The sequence below is a fragment of the Oratosquilla oratoria genome, unplaced genomic scaffold (assembly GCF_046742065.1).
Source record: "Oratosquilla oratoria isolate Oo_2021 unplaced genomic scaffold, ASM4674206v1 SCAFFOLD50, whole genome shotgun sequence".
Classification (NCBI taxonomy): domain Eukaryota; kingdom Metazoa; phylum Arthropoda; class Malacostraca; order Stomatopoda; family Squillidae; genus Oratosquilla; species Oratosquilla oratoria.
The window spans coordinates 175,711-200,721 of NW_027467714.1; the positions used below are offsets into that span (position 1 = coordinate 175,711).

A 25,011-nucleotide genomic window follows, 5' to 3' on the forward strand; every position below is an offset into this window, starting at 1 on the left:
AATTTTTGTCCACCCTTGTTGTTACGTATAATCTCCATGATGATCTAGTGACACAACAACATTTGATCGCTGCCTGGCAAACACTAACTATGAGCTCACTGGGGAGCTCGCAGGGGAAAGTCTCTCCTGGGTTTTTGTCCGCTTTGATTATTATGGAAGTTTTGGGCTGGGTTTTTGTCCATTAGGGGTTTGTCCGTTGGGGTTTTGTCCGTACCCCATAAAGTAACACCCTTCATATGTCTATCCTCATAACCTGAGTCACTAGGACATAATCCATAGACGGAGTATTTAGTGGTGGCATTTTGAAAAGTTAAATGAAGTCGGATCCCGTCAAAATAGCTGATAAATGTGTATATTAAAGAATAAATAAATAATGTAACAAGGCGTTTGTCCACAAGGACTTTTCCCGCGCAATAACATGTGACGTCATAGCAATGTTTGCTTGCGTCACTCCATATCCGCCTGAACAGTTCAAGTGAAGTTACATCTTTCAAATATCAATCAGTCACTAAAGACGACCAGAATTCCCCCAGAATAAATAGATAAGTAAGTAAATAAATAATAAATCATAAATAGATAAATGAATATAAATGAATAAGTACACAAATAAGTAAATAAATATGTAAATAAACAAATAGATAAAGTCTCCAGATTGTCACTATATGCATAAAAACTCAGTCTGGGGACAAATTCCCCAGAAATGGGAGACCTGGTGAAAATGTTAGTGACCCTACAAATTGACTGACAAAAAAGAATAATATTACATATCTTATAAAATAACATATTTTCATGGCAGTGGTTTTGCAGGCCCAAGACAAAAATCAATATGAACTTTTAACTGATCACTACAATATAATAGTGGGAATAAATATTTTACCCCATTAATTTTGTGAACTTATATACCAAGATTTTTCCCCCTTATAAGGGAGGTAGCCAAATCACAGGCACGTATACCTACTCCCATCCACCACCCTCTCACCACTTTCATCTTAGCTCCTCATGGATGAAGGGTCATCCCTGTATCCCGCCCACTGTTCTGGGTCAGAAACAATGTAGCAAGACAGTACATCCAGAGCAAGGCCCCATCACTTAATCAGAGACCCCTCCTCGCCGTCCCCTCATGCAGAAAAAGATAATAGACATGGAGAAATCCCTTTGGGCTGCGTCAAAATATGATTCACACATAAGCACCTCCTACCCCACCCCATCTCCCGCTCCTTCCTTCTTTGCATAACAGTATCATCCATACACAGTTACTCTGCACTCATTCCTATTTCCTGCCTTCTCCCTTCCTTGTTCAACATACATTCTCCTTTTTTTCAACGCCCCCTTCACCCCATTCATCCATCCCGTCTTCGGTCCTCCCCTCAAATTCACTCCTTTCACCTCTGCCTTCCACACCTCTATTCCTAATCTTTCATCATTCATTGTTTCTATATGTCCAAACCATCTTAATAATCTTCCATCAACCCTATCTGCCATCTCCTTTTTCACTCCCGCTCTCCTCCTCACCTCCTCATTTCTCATTCTATCCAACCTTGTAACCCTTACCATACTTCTCAGACATTTCATCTCAACCATATTTAAACCTTTCCTCTTTGACACTCTTAAATTCCACGTTCCTACCCCATACAATGCCTTCAGCACAATCAGCCCTTCATCCAGTCTTCTCTTTGAATCCATTCCCAGTTGCCTATTTCTCATGACTTTTTTTTAATCTCCCAAGGTATTTGCTTCTCTCAATCTATAATTTACCTCTACATCCACTCCTTTCTTTCTTGCCACGTGTGACCCCTAAAGTTATCCACTTCCTCCAGCTTCTCTCCTTTTAGACTCACTTCCAACTCACTGCCATCCTCTACCCTTGTACATCTCATCACTTTACTTTTACCCACATTTACTCGTACCTTCAACTTTCTCATATCGCATACCTTCCCAAACTCTCACTAAGTCCCTTAACCTTTTCTCTGACCCTGCTACTGTTGTGATATGGTTCGGACAAGCCAGGGAAATGAAACTCACGATAACACTACGCACTCGGTTTTCATTTAACTCTAAACTCGTAAAGGGATGAGTTTGAGAGCAGAGGAGAACTTGAAGCTTGGAGATGACTGTTGCTTGGAGAGGAGTACTGCTTGTGGAGGAGAGCTGCTTGTGGAAGAGAGCTACTTGTGGAGGAGAGCTGCTTGATGGGGAGAGCTGCTTGTAGAGAAGAGCTGCTTGAAGGGAAGAGCTGCTTGAAGATGTCGTGCCCTAGAGTGAACTGCGACTTGCAAGGTAAGACCACCCGCTTGCGTGGGATCGGTTTTTGTAGGAGGGGAAGAATGTCTGTAAGAAAATGAAAAGATAGTAGTGTATAAAAGAGGGCTATTGCCACCGGGCGATTAAGCGAGCGATCAGGGGCTGTTGGTGGTCGTGACTCGAGAGAAATGGACTGGGAACTCGGACGGCGGCACCGACGCCGGGGTTACAATCACCAAATGTTCAGAAAATGGTAGGAGGCGTAATAGTAGAGAAAGGTGGAAAAACGGAAAAATGTTTAGTGGGAGGTAAACTGAAATGAGAAGATGTAGTATAAGAGAAAGTTAGAAAAGAAGCGAATTTTAGTCGAAGAAAAAGTAAGTGTAGATGTTTGTGCGTGGATAGTTGCTATGTTCGTGAGAGGTGTGTGTATGTATCTTACGGGAAGTGAATAGAGTTCACTTTGCGCGTGTAAAGAGCGCGTCCCTGTTTAGCCCCAGGTAAGGCCTGAGCTTTTCCTACTTTTCCCCAGGATGGGTTTGAGAGTCGGTAGAGTTGATCCAGTGACGGTGCGGGGGGGGGGGGTTAAGGCGGGCGGGTGTTGTATTATCTTTCTCTTTCCCAGCACAACTCTGAAAGCAGAGAATTACGTGACTGGGAATTGTGTGTAAATGTCAGAAGTGTAAACCCGCTCGCCAGCGTCAGCGAAGAGGCCAGCGCGTGGGTGCGGGCCGGTTGGACAGAGAGGCTCCCCAATTCCTCTCTGTCGACCAGCCGGCGATCAGATAAGGGTTCTGAATAAGAGTTGGGTTGGGCCTCTGCTAAGCCAGCGAGCAAGTGTGCGTGTGCCTCTTTTCTTCCAAGCACTACTCTGAAAACAGAGAATTACGTGACTTGGGAAATGTGTGTATTTGTCTTTGGTGTAAACCTGCCTGCCGACGTCAACGAAGAGGTCGGCCTATGCCAGACCGGCAGCAGCAAAGGAATAAAAGGATATATATCTTCTCGCCACCACCGGCCGGCGAAGATTGCTGGGCGCTTGTTGAGTGAACTGATTCTGATTCTGATTTGCTAGGTAAGACCACCCGCTTGCACGGGATCGGTTTTTGTGGGAGGGGAAGAATGTCTGTAAGAAAATGAAAAGATAGTAGTGTATAAAAGAGGGCTATTGCCACCGGGCGATTAAGCGAGCGTTCAGGGGCTGTTGGTGGTCGTTGTGATGAGTGATCCTATTTCTAAAAGTAACAAGAGTGGGACTATAGACTATGTGAAATGGGAGATGATTCCACTCTTGGATGCTGCGTCGAGGGGAAAATGAGTATTTGAATATGTTGGTGCTTGTTTGGCATGTGTGGTATTTTAGGTTATGATTGGTTCTAGTTATTCGTGTGGTTTTTTTTTAAGTTTCTTTGTGTCAACTAAATTGTTTGTGATTTTGTAAATCATCTGTTGTTTCTCTTCTTGTTTCAAGTGGTTCAAGTTTAATGTCTTTTTTAACCCAGTGACTGATGTAGGGTGTCAGTAGTCACGTCTGATCCATCTTGCTGCTTCATTTTGTGTGGACTTTAATTTGTATATGTCACTGTTAGTGTGAGGATCCCAGATGGAGTCGCAATACTCTAAGTGTGGCTGGACGAGTGTCTTATCAACAAGAATTTTGATGTCAAAATATCAAACAAATGGATGGGTCCCTTACCTAACATTATACTAACGCTAGTATATCTATAAACTAGATTTAGTCAATTGATAGAGGATCCCAGATGGTGTCGCAGTATAACTAAGTGTGGCCGAACAAGTGTCTTATCAACACTGAATATTTGCATTCAGGGTCTCTGTTTACAAATAAAATGCCCGAAAAATAACCAGTTTGAGCGCGAACTGAAATCAAAGGTATAGTATAATAGTTGTATACTAATTTTGTCACCGAGAATAAAAAACAGCATGCTGTCTTATGGGATAAGAATTAAGGGTTCTACAGTTAGATATGGCAAACATGAATGTCTGATAAAGTCATGAAAGTGATCGTAGTACAAGTTACCAAGTAGGCTAGTAGCTTCGGAGTTATTCAAATTGAATAATAATTTGTAAATAGTTGCAATACGGCGGTACTTATAAAAACCCAGACACTGATGAAACAGTTTAAACCCATTTATGAAGTAGAACTTATAACACTGCTGTAGGAGGGACTGGATTAGAATTAAATAGTAAACTAGGTCTGGGAAACATTACTGATATCTATGATAATCATCATAATGGGCGGGATATACGGCATACTTTTTACGTACGTTCTTACGTAGTTGGAGTTTCTCGGCCGTATTCCGCCGCTTACACGGCGTTCAGTATATTTTTGATAGAAATATCATAGTATGTTTATGTTAAGAAGATCTATTTCATCATATTAAGCTTACCAAAGGGTGCTACAGTCACAGTAACCTCTCCGTCCTAAGAAGAAATAGAATAGGATAATGGCACAGCAATGGCATGTAGTCATGTTTAAGAACAGCACAATGATAATTTGTCAGCTTATTTTGTATCTATATCATGTAGATGGTTGCTTTTACCATAGTGTTTTGTAAAGATGTGGTTATGAATGAAAGGTGTTAGTAAGAATAGTATAAAAGGAAGGTCCTACATTGGTTTTTACATGCTCAGGTGATTTCACCGATAAAACCGTCATATGCCAAGTTGCATGTCAATTGGGCTAGGGATTTGGATTTTATGGATGATTATCTCTAAATTGACAACAGCTGCCATGGGCATGGCAACATGAAAGGTGTTAGTATGAATAGGATAAAAGGAAGGTCCTGCATTGTTTTTGACATGCTCAGATGATTTGTTGACCCAAAAAATTTTCACATTCCAAGTTGCATGTCAATTGGGCCAGGGATTTGGATTTTATTGATTATTATCTCTAAATTGACAATAGTTGTCATGGCAACATGAAAGGTATTAGTAAGATTAATGTAAAAGGAAGGTCCTACCTTGTTTTTTACATGCTCAGGTGATTTTACCCATAAAACCTTCATATGCCAAGTTGCATGTCAATTGGGCCAGGGATTTGGATTTTACGGATGATTATCTCTAAATTGACAATAGTTGCCATGGCAACATAAAAGGTGTGTTAGTATGAATAGTATAAAAGGAAGGTCCTACATTGTTTTTGACATGCTCAGATTAACTCACCTGGTTGGCCACCCCATTCTAGACCAGCATACTGCTCGAGGGAGATAAGCTTTGGGTACACAGGGATAGCCCACATCTTGCTGGCATGCCAGCCCTTGTTCAATATACATCAGAATAGAAAAGTACAGGATAAAGGGCTGAGTTGTGTGCCATGTGCACAGAAAGTAGACAGCCAGGAAGGAATATGTAGATAATGATTAATCAACATATTCAAAGAGTGTTTGGCCCAACTTTATGTGAAGGTGTTTTTTGAAAGATGTAATTGAGTCACACCTAACAGCATCATCAGACAGGGAGTTCCAGAGGTCAATACATCTGACACTAAAAAATCTGCGTCTACACTCTAGAGATGTATGGGGTTTGGCTAGCTTAAATCTGTGACCCCTGGTGTGTGTTGTTGGAGATAAGGAAAAAAAGATCTTGGGGTGAAATAGAAGACTGCTTGTGAAAATTTTTCCAACATTTTATGAGATCTGCCCTGATTAATCTGGCATGGACTGAATAAAGATATAAAGTTAGCAGACGGTCTGCATAGCTAAGCTCTGCCATTCCAATTATTTGTTTAGTCCACCTGTGTTGCGTAGATTCCAGGAGCATAAGGTCACCTAGGTATCCAGTGTTCCATACAGTGGATCCAAACTCCAACAGTGGTCTGATGTGGGATTTAAACAGGGTGATCATGAAGTCCTTATCACGACAGAGTGTTGATTTTAGTAAATTATTTGCTAGACCTGCTGCCTTCTTTAGTTTTTGAAATATGAGTATGGAATTTAAGTTACAATCAACTGTGATACCCAAGTCTTTATGTGCAGTCTCAATAGAGAGGGCGGTGGTGTCCATTATATAATTATGCTGGGGACCTGGGTTGATGTCTGTTGAGCCTCTGGCAATGTAGTACAGCACACTTGTCCAGGTTAACCCATAAAACTTTCACATTCCAAGTTGCATGTCAATTGGGACAGGGATTTTGATTTTATTGATGATTATCTCTAAATTGACAATAGTTGCCATGGCAACATGAAAAGTGTTAGTAAGAATAGTATGAAAGGAAGGTTGTACATTAATTTTTACATGCTCAGGTGATTTCACCCGTAAAACCTTCATATGCCAAGTTGCATGTCAATTGGGCCAGGGATTTGGATTTTATGGATGATTATCTTTAAATTGACAATAGTTGCTATGGCAATATGAAAGGTGTTAGTATGAATAGTATAAAAGGAAGGTCCTGCATTGTTTTTGATATGCTCAGATGATTTGTTGACCCATTAAACTTTCACATTCCAAGTTGCATACCGATTGGGCCAGGGATTTGGATTTTATTGATGATTATCTCTAAATTGACAATAGTTGCCATGGCAACATGAAAGGTGTTAGTAAGAATAGTATAAAAGGAAGGTCCTGCATTGGTTTTTACATACTCAGGTGATTTGTAAACCCATAAAACATTTACATGCCAAGTTGCATGTCAATTGGGGCAGCAGTTTGGGTTTTACAGATGATCATCTCTAAATTGACAACTTGATAGTTGCCATGAAAAAGCAAATTTGGTATGATGAAGATGTTTCATTTTGTTTTTGACATACTCAGGTGATTTTTTGACCCATAAAACCAAAGTATTCCAAATTTCAATAAAATTGGACTAGTGGTTTAGAGTTTATGTGTATTTCTTTCCCAAAATCTTTACAAATTACCACACTTAATTTTCACACTTTGTTATGGTAAAGTCGATTAAAAAAATCGGAATAGATTAATAATTTAAAAAGATCGTATCTCCCTTATTTTTCAAGCTATTCCAAAAATTTAAAAAAGTAGTTTGTTTCTAATGAAATGGTCTTTCATATGCAACAAGAATTTAAGGGTTAGAATTTTTTTTTAATTTTGTGCCCATACCTAAACGAGGTCTGTTAGAAAAGTATCCAACTTTATTTCTATTTATTTTTATTGTATTTATTTATTTATTTTTTATTTTATTTATTTATCTATTTTTTAAACCTGATGGATTTGAATCAAGTGCACTTGCATGAGCTGACCTTGAACCTTAGTGTGCATGCTTGAATTTTTTCCTGCCTGTCAATAGCGTCAGTTGCCGGCAAGCAGCATTTGTGTGAGGTAGTGTGTAGTGCTCTTAGCGGTTTTTCATTGCAAGGAAAAGGATGGAACGACTGGAGCAGCACTACTGCATCAAATTTTGCCAGAAACTGGGCGACAGCCAGGTGGAAACTATTCGGAAGATTCAAACGGCTTTCAGTGACGATGCCATGGGCATCACACAGATTAAGAAGTGGTACAACTAGTTTAAAGACGGCCTCACAATGGTGGAGAGCGAGCCACGCTCCAGTTGGCCATCAACATGCCAAAATGACCAGGTCATTGCCAAAGTGAATGCTGTGGTGATGTGGGACCGTCGTGTGACTATCCAAGAAATTGTGGAAGAGGTGGGCATCAGCACTTTTTTTGGCACATTCCATTGTGACCGAAGATTTGGCCATGAAGAGAGTGGCGGCAAAATTCGTGCCAAAGCTGCTGACAGCAGAGCAAAAGCAACTTCGTGTTGAAGTCTCGCAGGACATGCTGGACTCCACAAATAGGGACCCCGACTTCATGAATACCATAATTACATGGATGGGGTGGTGCGAGAGGTGAATGCTAGGGTAGTGGGTCAGGGATTGGAGATGGTTAAAGAAAATGGAGAAAAGTGGGAGGTGAGCCAGCTGTTGTTTGCGGACGACACTGCGCTTGTGGCAGGGTCGGAGGAGGGATTGAGGAAGCTGGTGGCAGAGTTTGGGAGAGTATGTGATAGAAGAAAGCTAAAGATAAATGTGGGTAAAATAAGGTGATGAGATGTACAAGGGGTGAAAGTGGCAGTAGACTGGAAGTGAACATTAAGGGAGAGCGACTGGAGGAAGTGGATAGTTTTAGATACTTGGGTGCAAGTGTAGCAGGAAAAGGTGGAGTGAAGGTGGAGGTAGAATGTAGATTGAGAGAAGCGAGTAAATGCCTTGGTGGATTAAAGAGTGTAATGAGGAATAGACATTTAGGAATGGATGTGAAGAGGAGACTGTATGAAGGAGTGATTGTGCCAACAGCACTGTATGGGGCAGAAACGTGGAACATAAGAGAAGAAGAGAGAAGGAGTTTGAATGTGTTTGAGGTGAGGTGTCTGAGAAGTATGGTGGGGGTTACTAGGCTGGATAGAGTGAGAAATGAGGAGGTGAGGAGGAGAACAGGGGTGAAAAAGGAGCTGGGATATAGGGTTGATGAAAGAATATTAGGATGGTTTGGACACATGGAAAGAATGAGTGAAGAAAGACTAGTAAAAGAGGTATGGAAGGCAGATGTGGAGGGAGTGAACATGAGGGGACGTCCTAGGATGAGGTGGATGGATGGGGTGAAGGGGGCTTTGGGGAAGAGGGGAATGTCTGTTGAGGAAGGAAGGGAGAGGACGGAAGACAGAGGTGAGTGGAGAATGGTTGTATATGGATGATGATGTGATTGCATGAGGAGGAATGGGCAGGGGGGTGGGGTAGTATGTGTGAGTAAATTTTGACACAGCCTGAAGGGATTTCTCCCCGTCCTCTCCTTATATGAGAGGGGGGGTCGCCGATTAAATGAAGCGGCCTTGCTGTGGATGTGCTGTGTCTTGCGACACTGCTTCTGACCCAGGGCGGTGGGCAAGGTGCAGGGATGACCCGTCATCCAGGTGGTGCTCAGATGAGAGGGAGGGTGGGGAGTGTATTTAGGGATGAAATGGGTGGGAGTGTTTTTGTGCCTTTCCCTTTTTGGCTACCTCCCTTGAAAGGGGGAAAAAGCCTTGGTATATGTATGTATATGTATGTACTGGTGACGAGTCCTGGGTGCTCCGGTCGTTCCGTCATTTTCCTTGCAATGAAAAACTGCTGAGAGTACTACACACTACCTCACGCAAATGCTGCTTGCAGGCAACTGACACTATCTACAGGCAGGAAAAAATTCACGCATGTGCACAAAGGTTTAAGGTCGGCTCATGCGAGTGTGCTTGATTCAAATCCATCAGGTTTTCTAAAAAGAAATAAAGTTTTGATACTTTTCTAACAGACCTCGTATATGTACAATATAAAGACATAATAAGATAAGGGAAACACACATAAATGAGGAACCTGCATGCATAATGATTAGAAGTAGTCATACAAAATACATGAATGCTTAATGATGCTTATGAAATATAGATATGGCAACAGTGCCAAAGCTAAGTGTATATGGAGCACTACTAAACTATGTAGGTACTAACGAAGCACATAGACTACATATGTAAAACAATTACTATATAGGAATTACTATTTAAGGAATGTCCCCTTGACTACAGGGAGAAGGATACCTAGTCCTATCCCTGTCCCATTTTTTGTCACCTCATATGACTCAAGTGAATAGAATGGGGATGGTTCAAAGAAGGAGTCACAAGGTGTGCAAAGATAGTATGTGGAACAAGGAGGACAGGAGGAGATAAAAGGAAAGATAGTAAGTGGTGAGATGAGGAAGCAAAAAAGGTTGTAGAAGAGAATAAGCGAGCTTTCACAGATTGGTTACAAAATAGGACATGGGAATCATATGAGAGGTACAAAGAAAAGAGAAGAGAAGTAAAGCATAAAGTAAAGGAGGCAAAGAGGAGAGCTGATGTGAAATGGAGTAAGAGTATGACAGAAAATTTTGAAAGTAATAAAAAATGTTTTGGAAAGAAATTAAGAGAGGAAGAGGAGGTGAATCAAGTAGAGAAGAAAAGGTAAAAGGTGCAGATGGAGAGATGATAATGGAACAGAAAGCAGTAAGAGGAAGATGGGCAGAGTATTTTAGGGAGTTGCTAAATGTGAAGGAGGATGGGGAGGGAAAGGTAGTTGCAGTGGGAAGCTCTAAGAAAATGACAATGATGAGTGAGGAAAATGGAGGAGCAATAAGGAAAGATGAAGTGAAGGCAGTTGATAAGATGATGAGAGCAGGTAAGGCACCTGGTTTGGATGGATGTCATATAGAATGTTTGAAAAAAGGAGGTACAGTGATGGTGGATTGGCTGGTGAGGTTATTTAATGTTTGTTTAAGAGAGGGTAGAGTGTTGGAGGAGTGTCTGTATAGTTCCACTTTACAGGGGAAAAGGGAACAAGTGTGAGTGTAGTAGTCTCAGAGGGATCAGCTTGTTAAGTATAGTTGGGAAGGCTTATGGGAGGTTCTTGATTGAGAGGATGAGGAGAAGAACAGAGGGAGTAATTGGTGAGGAACAGTGTGGGTTTGGGACAGGTAGGGGTTGCATAGATCAGATTTTTGTGATAAGACAGATATGTGAGAAAGCTAAAGGAAAAGGTAAGGATGTTTTTTGGGCTTTTATGGATTTGGAAAAGGCTTATGATAGGGTAGACAGGTAGTCACTGTGGGAGGTATTGCAGATATATGAGATAGGAGGAAAACTGTTAAGAGCAGTCAAGAGTTTTTATGAGAGTATTAGAGCTTGTATTAGGATTAGAAATGGAGAGGGTGAGTGGTTTGAGGTAAGTGTTATGTTGCCATAGCTGTTCAGTTTATACATGGATGGGATGGTGCGAGAGGTAAATGCAAAGGTAGGGGGTTGGGGATTGGAGATTATTAAAGAAAATGGAGAAAATTGGGAGATAAGCCAGTTGTTGTTTGCTAATGACACTGCACTTGTAGCAGAATGAGAGGAGGGATAGAGGAAGTTAGTGACAGAGTTTGGGAAGGTGTGTAAAAGAAGAAAATTGAAGATAAATATGGGTAAAAGTAAGGTGATGAGATGTACAAGGGGAGAAAGTGGCAGCAGACTGGAAGTGAGTATTAAGGGAGAGAGACTGGAGGAAGTGGATAGTTTTAGATACTTAGGTGCAAATGTGGCAGGAAAGGGAGGAGTGGAGGTGGAGGTAGAATGTAGATTGAGAGAAGTGAGTAAATCCCTTGGATTAAAAAGTGTATTGAGAAATAGACCTTTGGGAATGGATGCTAAGAGGAGATTGTATGAAGAAGTGATTGTGCTGAGAGCACTATACGGAGCAGAAACATGGAACATAAGAGAGGAGGAGTTTGGATGTGTTTGAGATGAGGTGCCTGAGGAGAAGTATGATACGAGTTGCTAGGCTGGATAGAGTGAGAAATGAGGAGGTGAAGAGGAGAATGGGGGTGGAAAGGGAGTTGGGAGATAAGGTTGATGAAAGAGTATTGGGATGGTTTGGACATATGGAAAGAATGAGTGAAGAAAGATTAGTAAAAAAGGTGGAAGGAAGAGGTGGAAGTAGTGAACATGAGGGTCGACCTAGGATGAGATGGATGGATAGGGTAACAGGGGCATTGGGAAAGAGGGGAATGTCAGTTGAGGAAGGGTGGGAGAGGACAGAAGATAGAGGTGAATGGGGAATGGTTGTGTATGGATGATGCTGTGATGCATGAGATGGAGTGGGTGGAGGATGGGGTGGTGAGGGAGTATGTGTGAGAAATAAATTGACGCAGTCCAAAGGGATTTCTCCCCTTCTCCTTTTCTGCATGAGGGGACAGAGAGGAGGGGTTACCGATTTAATAAAGTGGCTTTGCTGTGGATGTGCTGTGTTTTGCGACACTGCTTCTGACCCAGGGCAGTGGGCGAGATGCAGGGATGACCCGTCATCCAGGAGGTGCCAAGATAGAGGGAGGGAAGGGGATGGTTGGGAGTGGAGCATGTTAGGGATGGAATAGGTGGGAGCGGTTTTTGTGCCTTTGTTTTTTGGCTACCTCCCTTGTAAGGGGGAAAAAGCCTTTGGTATATGTATATATATATAGGGATTAATTACTACATATACTATATAAGGAATAATTACTACTTACAAAGAGAAGAATGACTATACTATAACATATACTAACTGTAAGTAAAAAGAAGAATTACTACATGGCTATGTTTTGGATTGAATAAAAGCTAGTCATTTTTATCTTTGGTTAGGTATTGTTAGTTATTAGCTGGGATTTCCAAAAACTTGTACAGTTTATATTTATTGACAGTAACAGATCCAGATTTCAGGAAAATTTTTAATGTGTCTGGTACATTTTTCATTAGAAATCATCATGTTGACAGGAGTATCTGTACATATGTTTCAAATCAACCAATTAAACTTTGTAAATTTTTGCCATATTTTACTTTGATATTTAGTTTTGATTTTTTTATGGTGTAGCATAGCTTGATTGTCATTGTGAAATTAAAATTTTTATTGCAAGTGTGCCATTTATAGGTTATAAGTGTGAAAATTAGCTCTAAGTCTCCACTATCAAAAGTGTATACAATAAACATTCTAGGGTAAGCATAACATTTCGAAAAGCCCAGCCAGTAATTGGATCATAAATGGTTCATTTGCAGAAGAAAAAATGTAGCAGTTTGATAGAATAGAATAAAATTGCATTAACCAAACTTCATCTTGCATAACCACCTAACCCAGCCTAGCCTGGTTACAGGCCAACTCGGCCAACCAAATCTGCCCATTTTCTTACTGACTTGATTGGCCACTTGGTCAGTGTAATGGATTTATTTTTTATTTATTTATTTTATTATTATTATTTATTCATTTATTTATTTATTTATTTATTTTTCCTGAACATTCCATGGCAGTCGGTGAAGGAGAATAACTCGTGAATTGACATAACTGATGATGGGTGTCCAGCTTGTCCACACTATAGTTGACAGAGCCCAAGTGTTTTTCTTTTTTCTTTTCTTTTTTTCATTTTTTCTTTTCTTTTTGGTAAACTGCACATGGACCAATTCCACATCAGCTGCAGCTTGATACTGTTGATGCAGACTTATCTTAATTCATCTCATGTGTGATACAGCTGATAACTTTATTTAACCTACTATCCCATTTATGAAATGTACATAATAACCCATAATTGATTCTTATTCACTGTCTTTCCTCATAAAGTACTAGCAAAAGTACTGAAAAACAACCAAGAGAAAGTGCAACTCGAACAATTGCAAAACTGTAGCTGAACTGGTCTACACTTGTGTACAAGGCTATTTACTTCAGTTTTGCCATAGACGTAAGACTTATAATAACTCCATGATTCACAAGTTATTCTTCACTGACTGCCATGAAATATTAGGCAGTTTCTGAAAATAATGAAACTGGTTAGTAATTGAAGACATGCAGTTTGTAATGACAGTAATTGGCTGAGGGCAAGTTGGTTGGCTGAGTTTGCAGTAAGCAGAGTTGGCCCTACACCATCAAACCTAACAGTCTAATCTTATCTAACCTAACAATTGAACCTCAACTAATCTAGTTTTGTATAGACTGACCTAATTTTACCTAATCTAACCTAAATAGTTCAACCTAACCTAACCTAAAATTCTCCAGCCATTACCTAGCTTGGTGGGTATTAGTAACCTCTCTCCCAAGAGCTGGACCCCCAGTGGTTTACGTGTGTGCATAGGAGGCAAACACCTGAGGACCCCTAGTGGATGCATGTTGCCAAGGTATGGGGAGGGGGGCCAAAATGCCCCTTGGACAGAAGTTTATATTTGATATATGTATATATATTTTCTTTCATTTTTACAGAATATATCCCAGCAGGACAGCGAAAAGAAAGCTTAATGGACAAAAAGATATATGCAAGAAAACTGAAAGAAAACAAACAGAGGAGAAACTGGACATACTAACTCACTAAAGGTAGAATTGTAAATTGTTTACTTCTGACCAGTTCATGTATTTACCTAGTTGTATTTCATGAGACGGGAGCTATGTAAAATTTTGTCTTTGTGCCCCAATGCAACTTTTGACATCTGTCCTTCAAAATTAGCAGTTCTTGTCTTTTGTACCTCCCCTCTTCATCAGTGATGACTGCATTATTTATATATTTATTTTTTATTATTAATATTACTGTGTTAGAATTAGAAATGGAGAGAGTGAGTTGTTTGAGGTTGGAGGTAAAGGTAGGACTTCACCAGGAATGTGTCATGTCATCTTGGCTGTCCAGTTTATATATATGGATGGGGTGATGCAAGAGGTAAATGCAAGGGTAATGGGCCAGGGATTGGAGATGCTTAACCCCTTCCATACGGTGCCGCACACGTAGGCGTCATGAGGAGCAAGTGGATTCGCGACGCTGCCATATCGGCGTCTTGATTATATTTATTGTAGTCGCCCCTGTGTTTTTACATTCTCCCAAATGCGCCCTGAATCCCATTCTCTGTGGTTTTCAAAATTCGCGGGTGAAAGAGAGAACGATCGATATAAGCGGCGACTATATTTTATGATGCGAATATTATTTCGTTACGTCGTACGGCTGGCATTGGCTGCTGCCCGCGAGATTTAAGTCCCGTATTGAAGTGGTTAAAGAAAATGGAGAAAAGTGGGAGGTGAGCCAGTTGTTGTTTGCTGATAACACTGCACTTGTATTTACCTAGTTGTATCTTACAGGAAGGTGAGCTATGCTCATGGTGTCCCATCTTTGTATCTCTCCATATCTAGTTTGCTCTTAAATTCTTGTATTGTTTTTTCACACACTGTTGTTTCATCTAATATGTTTCATACATCTACCACTCTGTGGGGAAAGCTGTTCTTTTTTAAATCTCTTCTATAACTGTCCTTTTTGAGCTTCTTCCCATGTCCTCTTGTATTTCTCTTATCCCAATTTAGTAAGTCTTTTCCATCAACGACTTCCATGCCTTTCATAATTTTCTCTTTGTTCCAGAGTTGACAACTTCAATTTTAACAATCTTTCTTCATATTAGAGTTTTGATAATGTTGGGGCCATCTTTGTAGTTTCTCTCTGAATTCTCTCAATCTTCTTTATATTCTTTTTTGTACTGGGTGACCATAGTGTTGCTGCATACTCCAATTTAGGCCTTACCAATGTGACTAGTATTTTCTTTACAATTTCTTCATCCAAGTAAGTAAAATCCACTTTTATTGATTTTAGCAAGTTATAGGTTTCACCGACAATTTTGTTTATATGTTTGTTAGGGAACATATCTTTTGTGATGATCACTCCCAGGTCTTTTTCAGATCCCTCTTTCTTTACTTCTTTTTCACTAATTTTATATTGTCCTTATATCCTTTTTTTACTTTTTCCAAACTCCATTATGCTATATTTTTTAATGTTGAATTCCACTCCCCACTTCTGACCCCATTCCCAAACCCTGTTTAGATCTCTGTAGTGAGTCACAGTCCATTTCAGTACTCACTTTCTTTAACAATTTTGCATCATCTGCAAAGAAGCTCATATAACATTCCACACCCTCATCCATGTCATTCACATAAATGGCAAACATTATTGGAGCCAATACTGATACTTGTGGGACTCCACTAATTACGGGTGCTCAGAAAAAATGCCACAACTTGTTTCAGCTGTGAAAATTGTAATTTCTGCTTTACCAATATTTCCTTTTCAGGGCTTGTTAACAACAGGTACTCCTCGTTTAACGACGACAATTGGGACCAGCGCGCCGTCGTTAACCGAATTGGTCGTTAAGCGAAAGTGTATACATATACAGACGCTCCTCTACTTACGTTCATTCGTTTTACGTTTTTTCGATTTTACGTTTGAACTGACTAATTTTTTTTTTTTTTTTTTGAGTGAATTTCTTAGGTTAGCGCGCTCTCCGTAATTCAAACGATACTTACGCATGACGCTGCATCCATTGTTTACATGGCACAAACGTTATAAGTATTTCCATGCGTATGTCCTCTGCAATATTCGTATGTTTTTTTTGTGAGGGACTTTATAAAAAGCATTTTGTAGATCTAGGAAAGTGCAATTGGCCCATATATCTGCAATACCTCCCACAGTGACTACCTGTCTACCCTGTCATAAGCCTTTTCCAAATCTATAAAAGCCCAAAAAACATCCTTATCTTTTCCTTTAGCTTTGTCACATATCTATCTTACCACAAAAATCTGATCTACACAACCTCTACCTGTCCTAAACCCACACTGTTCCTCACCAATTACTCCCTCTGTTCCTCTCTTAATCCTCTCAATCAAGACCTTCCCATAAGTCTTCCCAACTACGCTTAACAAGTTGATCCCTCTGAAACTACTACACTCACATTTGTCCCCTTTTCCCTTGTAAAGTAGAACTATACAGGCACTTCTCCAGTCCTCTGACACTCCACCCTCTCTCCAGCAAACATAAAATAACCTCACCATCCAGTCCACCATTACTGTACCTCCTTTTTTCAGACATTCTGTATGACATCCATCCAACCCAGGTGCCTTACCTGCTCTCATCATCTTAACAACTACCTTCACTTCATCTTTCCTTATTGCTCCATTTTCCTCACTCATCACTGTCATTTTCGTAGCGCTTCCCACTGCAACTGCCTTTCCCTATCCTCCTTCACATTTAGCAACTCCCTAAAATACTCTGCCCACCTTCCTCTTACTATCTTCTCTTCCATTATCATCTCTCCATCTGCACCTTTTACCTTTTCTTCTCTACTTGATTCACCTCCTCTTCTTTCAATTTCTTTCCAAATTTTTTTTTATTACTTTCAAAATTTTCTGTCATACTCTTACCCCATTTCACATCTGCTCTCCTCTTTGCCTCCTTTACTTTATGCTTTACTTCTCTTCTCTTTTCTTTGTACCTCATATGATTCCCTCATCCTATTTTGTAACCAATCTGTGAAAACTTGCTTATTCTCTTCTACAACCTTCTTTGCTTCCTCATCCCACCACTCACTACTCTTCCTTCCATTTCCTCCTTGTTCCACACATCATCTTTGCACACCTTGTGACTCCCTCCTTGAACCATCCCCATTCCTCCTCCACTCTTAGATCTACTCTGTCCTTCACTCCCTCCCACTCCTCTCTCAGCTTCTTATACTCCATCTCCTTTTCTTTCTCATTTAAGCAGTTCACTCAAAGCACCTCCCTACCTTTTGTCCTTTTCCTCTTTCTCCATCTATTCTCCACTCTTAACATACCTTACACCAAAAAATGATCTGATTTCCCCCCCTTCTTTTCAGTCTTATCGGTAACTGCTACTTTCATAAAAAAATGTGTACTTATGCTTGACTTTCTTCATAAACACTGCATTTGCTATCATCAATTCTCTTGTGAGACACATCTCCACCATCAACTCTACACTACAATTTTTTCCTGGAACTCCACACTTCCCAACCACTCCGTCTATTGGTTCATTTCCTACCCTAGTGTTAAGGTCTCCCAACACTACTACATTGATATTTCTCCCTAATCCCTCAATGAACTTATTTAAATCCATCCAAAAAGCCTCCCTTTCCTCTACACTTTTCTCACTACCAGGCCCACATACACTTACAAAAACCTACATCTACCCAGTTTCACCTTCATCCACATTAACTGAAGAAACCTCCTTCCACTTCACTACACGCTTACCTATCTCTTCACTAGTATAACCACCCCTTTTCTCCCTTGTCCTCTCTTCACTCCTAAGAACCTCCCAACTCACACTTGCCCTTCCCTCTCAACTTAGTTTCATTCAGTGCCAACACATCCATCTTTCGTCTCAAAAACGTACCGCCTATCTCTTCCCTTTTACTCTCATCTACCACATCCACGCACATTAAAAGACCCAAACCTACCGTCTTATGTCTTTACTTTTTTTAGGAATGTCCCCTTTGGGGCTACAAGGAGAAGAATACCTAGCCCTAATCCCCGTCCCATTTTTGTCGCTTCTTATGGCTCAAGTGGGAAGACTTGGTGGCAGTATTCTTTCCCCCCACCATAAGGGTGGGGGAGTAAAAGCAGATCAAATTAGTGGTACGTGACCTTCCCTCTCTAAATCCAAATTGTCTCAGATTCAGTATATTGTTATCCTCCATATGTTTTATCCATCTACTTTTTATAACTTTTTCACAGATTTTAGCTACTGTGCTTGTAAGGGAAACTGGTCTATAATTTGTTGGGTCTTCCTTATTTCCTCCTTTATAAATTGGTACAATATCAGTATTTTTCCAGTCTTATGGCATTTTTTCCTCTTTGAGCGAGCAACTTATTATGTTGTATATTTTGTCTGCTAGTTCATCTTTATATTCTTTTAATATCCAATTTGCTATTCCATCTGGGCCATGCGATTTCCTGACACCAAGGTTTGTTATTAGATCCATTATTACTTTCCATGTTACTATTATTTCCTTCATTGGGTAGGGGGGGATTTCACTTCTCTCCCTTCAACCCAATGTTTTATTTTTTCTCTAGTGAAAACCAACTTGTAGCTGGATCAGAGGAGGGATTGTGGAAGTTAGTGACAGAGTTTGGGAAGGTTTGCAAAAGAAGGAAGTTGAAGATAAATGTGGGTAAAAGTAAGGTGATAAGATGTACAAGGAGAGAGGATGGCATCAAATTAGAAATGAGTATTAAGGGAGAGAGACTGGAGGAAGTGGATAGCTTTAGATACTTTGGTGTGAATGTGATGGGAAAGGGAGGAATAGAGGTAGAATGTAGATTGAGAGAAGCAAGTAAATGCCTTAAGAAATTACAGTGTAATGAGAAATAGACATTTGGGAATGGATGCTAAGAGGAGATTGTATGAAGGGGTGATTGTGCTGACAGCACTATACAGGGTAAAAACATGGAACATAAGAGAGGAAGAATTTAAATGTGTTTGAGATGAAATGCCTGAGAAGTATGGTAGGGGTTACTAGGCTGGATAAAGTGAGAAAAGAGGAGAGTGGGGCTGAAAAGGGAGTTGATGGGTTTTTTTTTTTTATTATTATTATTATTTTTTATTTTTTATTATAGGTTTATTCAACAATATTAAATACAATTAGACATATATACATTTTTTTTTTTTTTTTTTACAAAATTGGTAGTTGAAAAGGGAGAGCGAGAAGCAAAACTTATGGGGAGTTGCTCTCCCTTAAGGAAAAAAATTATTTTTATTTATTTATTTTTGTTACATGTAAGTATGATACATACACATCTACACACATATATATACACATACATGCATACACAAGGAAAATAGAAAATGATGAGGACTGTGAAGCACTGCAAGAAGACCTAAATAGGGTATGGAACTGGAGTCAGAAATGGGAAGTGGACTTTAATACGAAGAAGTGTAGCATAATGGAGTTTGGAAAAAGCAAAAACAGAATATCAGGAAAATATACAATTGGAACCAAAGAAGTAAAGAAAGTAGGATCCGAAAAAGATTTGGGAGTAATTATCACGAACGACTTGTCCTATGATATACAGATAAACAAAATTGTCGGGGAGACTTACAACTTGCTAAGATCAATAAAAGTGGCGTTTACATACTTGGACGAAGACATGATGAAAAAAATATTGGTTACATTGATAAGGCCTAGATTAGAGTATGCAGCGACATTGTGGTCCCCCAGTACCAAAAAGAATATAAAGAAAATAGAAAGAATCCAAAGAGCAGCTACAAAAATGGCACCTGCACTTGCAAACCTATCATACGAAGAGAGATTGGCTAAACTGGAGTTACCGACACTGGAGCAAAGAAGAGAGAGAGGTGACCTATTGACCATCTACAGAATCATGAAAGGCACAGAGGTACTCGATAGTGAGAATTTACTTAACTGGGACAAAAGAAACACAAGAGGACATGGAAAGAAAATAAAAAAACATAGCTATAGAAGAGAACTGAAGAAAAACAGTTTTCCTCATAGAGTTTTGGACACTTGGAACAAACTGGACAATGAAATAGGATGCGCAAAAACCATTCATGAGTTTAAAAACAAACTAGACACTGCAAGATACAAAGGCGGGACAACACGAGCATAGCTCCCCTTCCCGCAAAATACAACTAGGTAAATACAACTAGGTAAATATATACACACACACAATGACATGCGTCACGACGTCCGCTAACTCCGACCTCACGTAGAAATCGGGGGCACGAGCGAGCATCGCAACTTGTGGGGGTCAGGTGAGAGGTGAGAGGTCAGGTCGATTGTTGACGGGACGATAATTGCTTAATGCACAGATCTGGGTCACCGTGACCTGCTGGAATAAAAAAAAAAAAGAGCGGCAGACTTGGGCAATGCATGACAGTTTCTCCATGAATACAACCATGAAATGGACCTGAAGTGTTCAATATACTAATACTTATAGATTAAAGACTTTTTTAAGTATCGTTACTTAAAAAAGTCTTTAATCTATAAGTATTAGTATATTGAACACTTGATGAAAGTGTACAGTAAAATTGCTTTTATCCGACCTTGGTGGGACCTACCCTAGATTGGATGTTTGGACAAACACTAACAGATTAAAAAAATTACTGGCCAAACATAAGCAAACACTGAAATGCCCACAAAAATAACAGCTGACCTGAGTGCCATGAGTCGGTAGTGGTGATAGCAACAACTAAACATCCACTCAATGGTTGGATGATTGGACAAATTCAACTTTTTATCCGACTTGGGACATTGAAGAAAAAAGTCGGATGTTTGGACTAGTTGGCTGTTCGAAGGTTGGATAAAAGGAATTTTACTGTATTGGGATGGTTTGACATATAGAAAGAATGAGTGAAGAAAAATTTGTAAAAGAGGTGTGGAAGGCAGAGGTGGTTGGAGTGAACATGAAGGGGCGACCAAGAATGAGATGGATGGGATAAAAGGGTTATTGGAAAAGAGGGGAGTGTCTGTTGAGGTTGGTTGGGAGAAGACAGAAGATAGGGGTAAGGGGAGAATGGTTGTGTATGGATGATGCTGTGATGCATTGAAGGAAATGGTGGGGGATGGGGGTGATAGGTAGTGGTTAGGTGTGAATATTTTGATACAACCTAAAGGGATTTCTCCCCATCTCTTTTCCTACATGAGGGGACAGAGAGGGTGGGTCATTGTTTAAATGAAGCAGCCTTGCTGTGGATATGCTGTGTCTTGCTGCATCGCTTCTGACCCATGACAGTGGGCGAGATGCAGGGATGACCTGTTGTCCAGGAGGAATCAAGAGGGAGGAAGGGGTGGTGAATGGGAGTGGAGTATGTGGGGATGAAATGGGTGGGAGTGTATGCCTTTAACTTTGGCTACCTCCCTTGTAAGGGAGAAAAAACCTTTGGTATGTGTATGTATTAATATTATTTATCTATTTATTTTTTTCACTCAGTAAAGCTGAATTCTCTGTTTAGACTGCTTAACCATGTGCATTATCTCTGTATCCTCTCTGTCTCTCTCTCTTTCTCTTTATTCTCAATGTCTCTCTCTCTCTCCAAAGGAACAACTTAACCCTTAGTATATGAGGATGCTGATGTCGGCTTCCTGAGGCATGAGTTATATGAGGAAGCAGATGTTGACATTCTGATTATGTTTAGTCTGTAATTGTAGCTAAGTGATCCTGTATTCTGTATTGGCTCTCCCTGGAGATTCCGTATAGTGTCCTTGAGGTTCTACTGCTCCACCCACAACTTCTGTTTCCACCAATCACATAAATCAACAAGATCGTGCCCCACCCCCAATTTGTGTTAGATTATTGTCCATTGGGTAGCTAGTAGTAACAATGGACTTATGTGTATTACTTCTTTTTTTCACTTTTTTCATATAAAAATAGAAGTAATTGATCATATGTACAGGCTTGATCATGCACCACTCATTCTGTGAACTAATTTGAACAGGATTGATCACATTTTGTTTGGTTATCCACATTCAGGGTGTGAAAGAGAATGAGAGAAAGGAAAATATTATAGCTGTAACTTTATATAGTGATAGAACAAAAGTAGCCATTTTAGCTCAATGAAGTATTGCACTTTACTCCTCTTTGTGACCCTCTTTGTGTCATTCCCAAGCGTGACCCACTTTGTGTCACCCCCAAGTATTTACCTAGTTGTATTGTATAGGAAGGGAGCTATGCTCGTGGTGACCCATCTTTGTATCTTTCAGCATCAGTTTTTTCTTAAAATCTTGAATAGTGTTTGCACACATTGTTTCTTTATCTAAATTATTCCAAGTATCCACTACTCTATGTGGGAAGCTTTTTCAGATCTCTTCTATAGTTATCCTTTTTGAGTTTCTCTTCGTGTCCTCTTGTTTTTCCATTGTCTCATTTTAGTAAATCATTCCTATCTAGTATTTCCATTCCTTTCATGATTCTATAAATAGTCAGCAGATCTCCCCTGTCTCTTCTTTGTCCCAGAGTTGGTAGTTCCAATTTGGACAGTCTTTGTTCCTATGTTAATTTGGAGAGAGTTGGTGTCAACTTTATTGTTGCTCATTGTATTCTTTCTAATTTCTTTATATTTTTAGTACTGAGTGTCCATAGTGTTGCTGCATACTCCAGTTTTGGTCATATTAGTGTAACTAATGTTTTTTAATCATTTCCTCATCCAAGTAGTCAAATGCCACTTTCATTGACCTTAATAGGTTGAAGGTTTCTCCGACTATTTTATTGATATGATTATCCAGTGTCATCTTTGTTGATTATTACTCCAAGGTCTCTTTCCAATTTCACTTTTTTAATTTCTTCACCAATTTTATAATTTCTTGATATTCGGTTTTTACTTTTTCCAAACTCCATTATACTATACTTTTTGATATTGAAGTTCACTTCCCATTTTTGAGTATATTTCCAGATTTTGTCCAGGTCTAACTGTAATGATTCACAATCCTCCTCTGTTCTTACTTTCTTTAGTATTTTTGCATCATCTGCAAAGAAATTCATATAACACTCTACTCCTTCATCCATGTCATTTATATATATGGCAAACATGATTGGAGCCAGTACTGAACCTTGTGGGACACCACTTATCATTTCTTCCCAATTTGAGTATTTGTCTCTAATTACTACCCTCATTTTTCTCCCAGTCAGGAAGTCTTCCATCCATTCCAATAATTTTCCTCTGATGCCACCTATTGATTCTATTTTTCTTATTAGTTTCTTGTGTGGTACCTTATCAAATGCTTTTTGTAGGTCTAGAAAGGCACAGTCTGCCCATCCATCCCTCTCTTGTATTATTTCTATTAGTCTCGAATAGAAGCAGATCAGGTTTGTTGTACATGATCTTCCTTGTCTAAATCCAAATTGATTTGGATTCAGTATAGTTTTTTCTTTCAAATGTTTAACCCATCTACTTTTGATAACTTTTTAACATATTTTTGCTACTGTACTTGTTAGGGAGACTGGTTTGTAGTTAGTTGGATCTTCCTTGCTTCCTCCCTTATGTATTGGTACAATATTTGCATTTTTCCAGTCCTGTTGTACCTTTCCTTCTTTGAGTGAATATTTAATTATATTGTATATTTTATCCGTCAACTCCTCTATGCATTCTTTCAGTACAACCACTCCTCGTTTAACGACGACAATTGGGACCAGCGTCACCGTTGTTAACCGAATTGGTCGTTAAGCAAAAGTGTATACATATATGTACATGTACTGTATGTACAATGTCCAGCAATACATGTATCTTTATTTTTGTGTATTTTCCCTCTTTTATACAGTACATTAAAGCTTTATTTACTGTTTTGATAGTACAGAAAGCCCTCAAATAACGCGGTGGTTAGGTTCCTGAAATTACCATGTATGACCAAATCCACGTACCGAGGTATTTTTTAGTTTCGACCATGGGCACAATATGTCAATAGAAAATTAATTATTAATTTTGTAAATTAAAATGTATCAGCGTAATATGCAATTTTGTGGGCGGAAATGAAAATAAAAAATACCTTGCTACAAGCAAATACTGTATGCTAATGAACGAAGTTGGTAGCATAGGATCGGGACGCCATCTTGTCGTCTATCAATTGACGGCCTCGGTACTTCTGACAGTACCTTGCCAGGTATATTTTCTTGAAGGAATGTTATGGAGTGGAGATACATGCATTCCTTCAAGCTGCAAGAACTTTGTATACCCCACAAGCTGAGAGAGTGGTTGAAAAGCCCGCCAACGTCTCTCACGACGACGACAATGAGGACGAGCCGGATGACATTTAATTTGCAGGTAATGATTTAACACAGGTTAGGTTAGTTTAGTTTAGGTTAGACGAATTTATCATCCTTTCATTTCTTCGACGTCGGCATCTATCATAACAAACATGGCGTACCATTCGTCCGACACGACTTCGTTACTTACGAAATCTGTTTTAGCACCTTTTTTGTTTTTTGTTTATTTCCGCTCACAAAATTGCATATTACGTTGATACATTATAATTTACAAAATTAATAATTAATTTTCTATTGCTATATTGCGCCCATGGTCGAAACTAAAAATTTACCAATACCGGTATATACTGTACCCCAGGTAGTTTTTGCAGCTTGCAGGATGGTAATGTAGACTTAAGCTTCAGAACATTTACCTCACAGCTAATATCCACCGTACAGGTTCATTTATAACATCATACAAATTTGCCTCAGCCAACTTATCGTATACGACGTCATAACTTCGGGAGGTTTAGGTTAAACGAATATTGGTCTGTCATAAAGCCCGTCGTTACTCTGCGTTGTCGTTAACCGAGTAGGTCGTGAAACGAGGAGTGGTTGTATCCATTTTGCAATTCCATCCGGACCATGCGATTTTCTGACATCAAGGTTTTTTATTTGGTCACTGATTTCCTTCTGTGTTACAGTTATTTACTTCATTGGGGGGGATTTCTCTCTATTCCATCACAGTTAGATGAGTTCTCAATTGTGAATACCGATTTGAAACGGTTGCTCATAA

General features: G+C 39.6%; 1 protein-coding gene across 3 annotated transcripts in view; it reads left to right on the forward strand.

Annotated features, from left to right (window-relative positions):
• Positions 1 to 3,229: 3,229 nt before the first annotated feature.
• LOC143023558 (uncharacterized) overlaps positions 3,230 to 25,011 on the forward strand; it is a 41,073-nt gene continuing 19,291 nt past the window's right edge. The window contains exons 1-2 of one of the 3 annotated variants that reach the window (XM_076182127.1): positions 3,230 to 3,316; positions 13,968 to 14,078. The gene's annotated coding sequence lies outside the window, so the exon portion shown is untranslated. Of the gene's footprint in view, positions 3,317 to 3,881; positions 4,132 to 13,967; positions 14,087 to 25,011 lie in introns of those variants that run through there. The other 2 variants (XM_076182128.1, XM_076182126.1) reach the window with 2 other exon arrangements.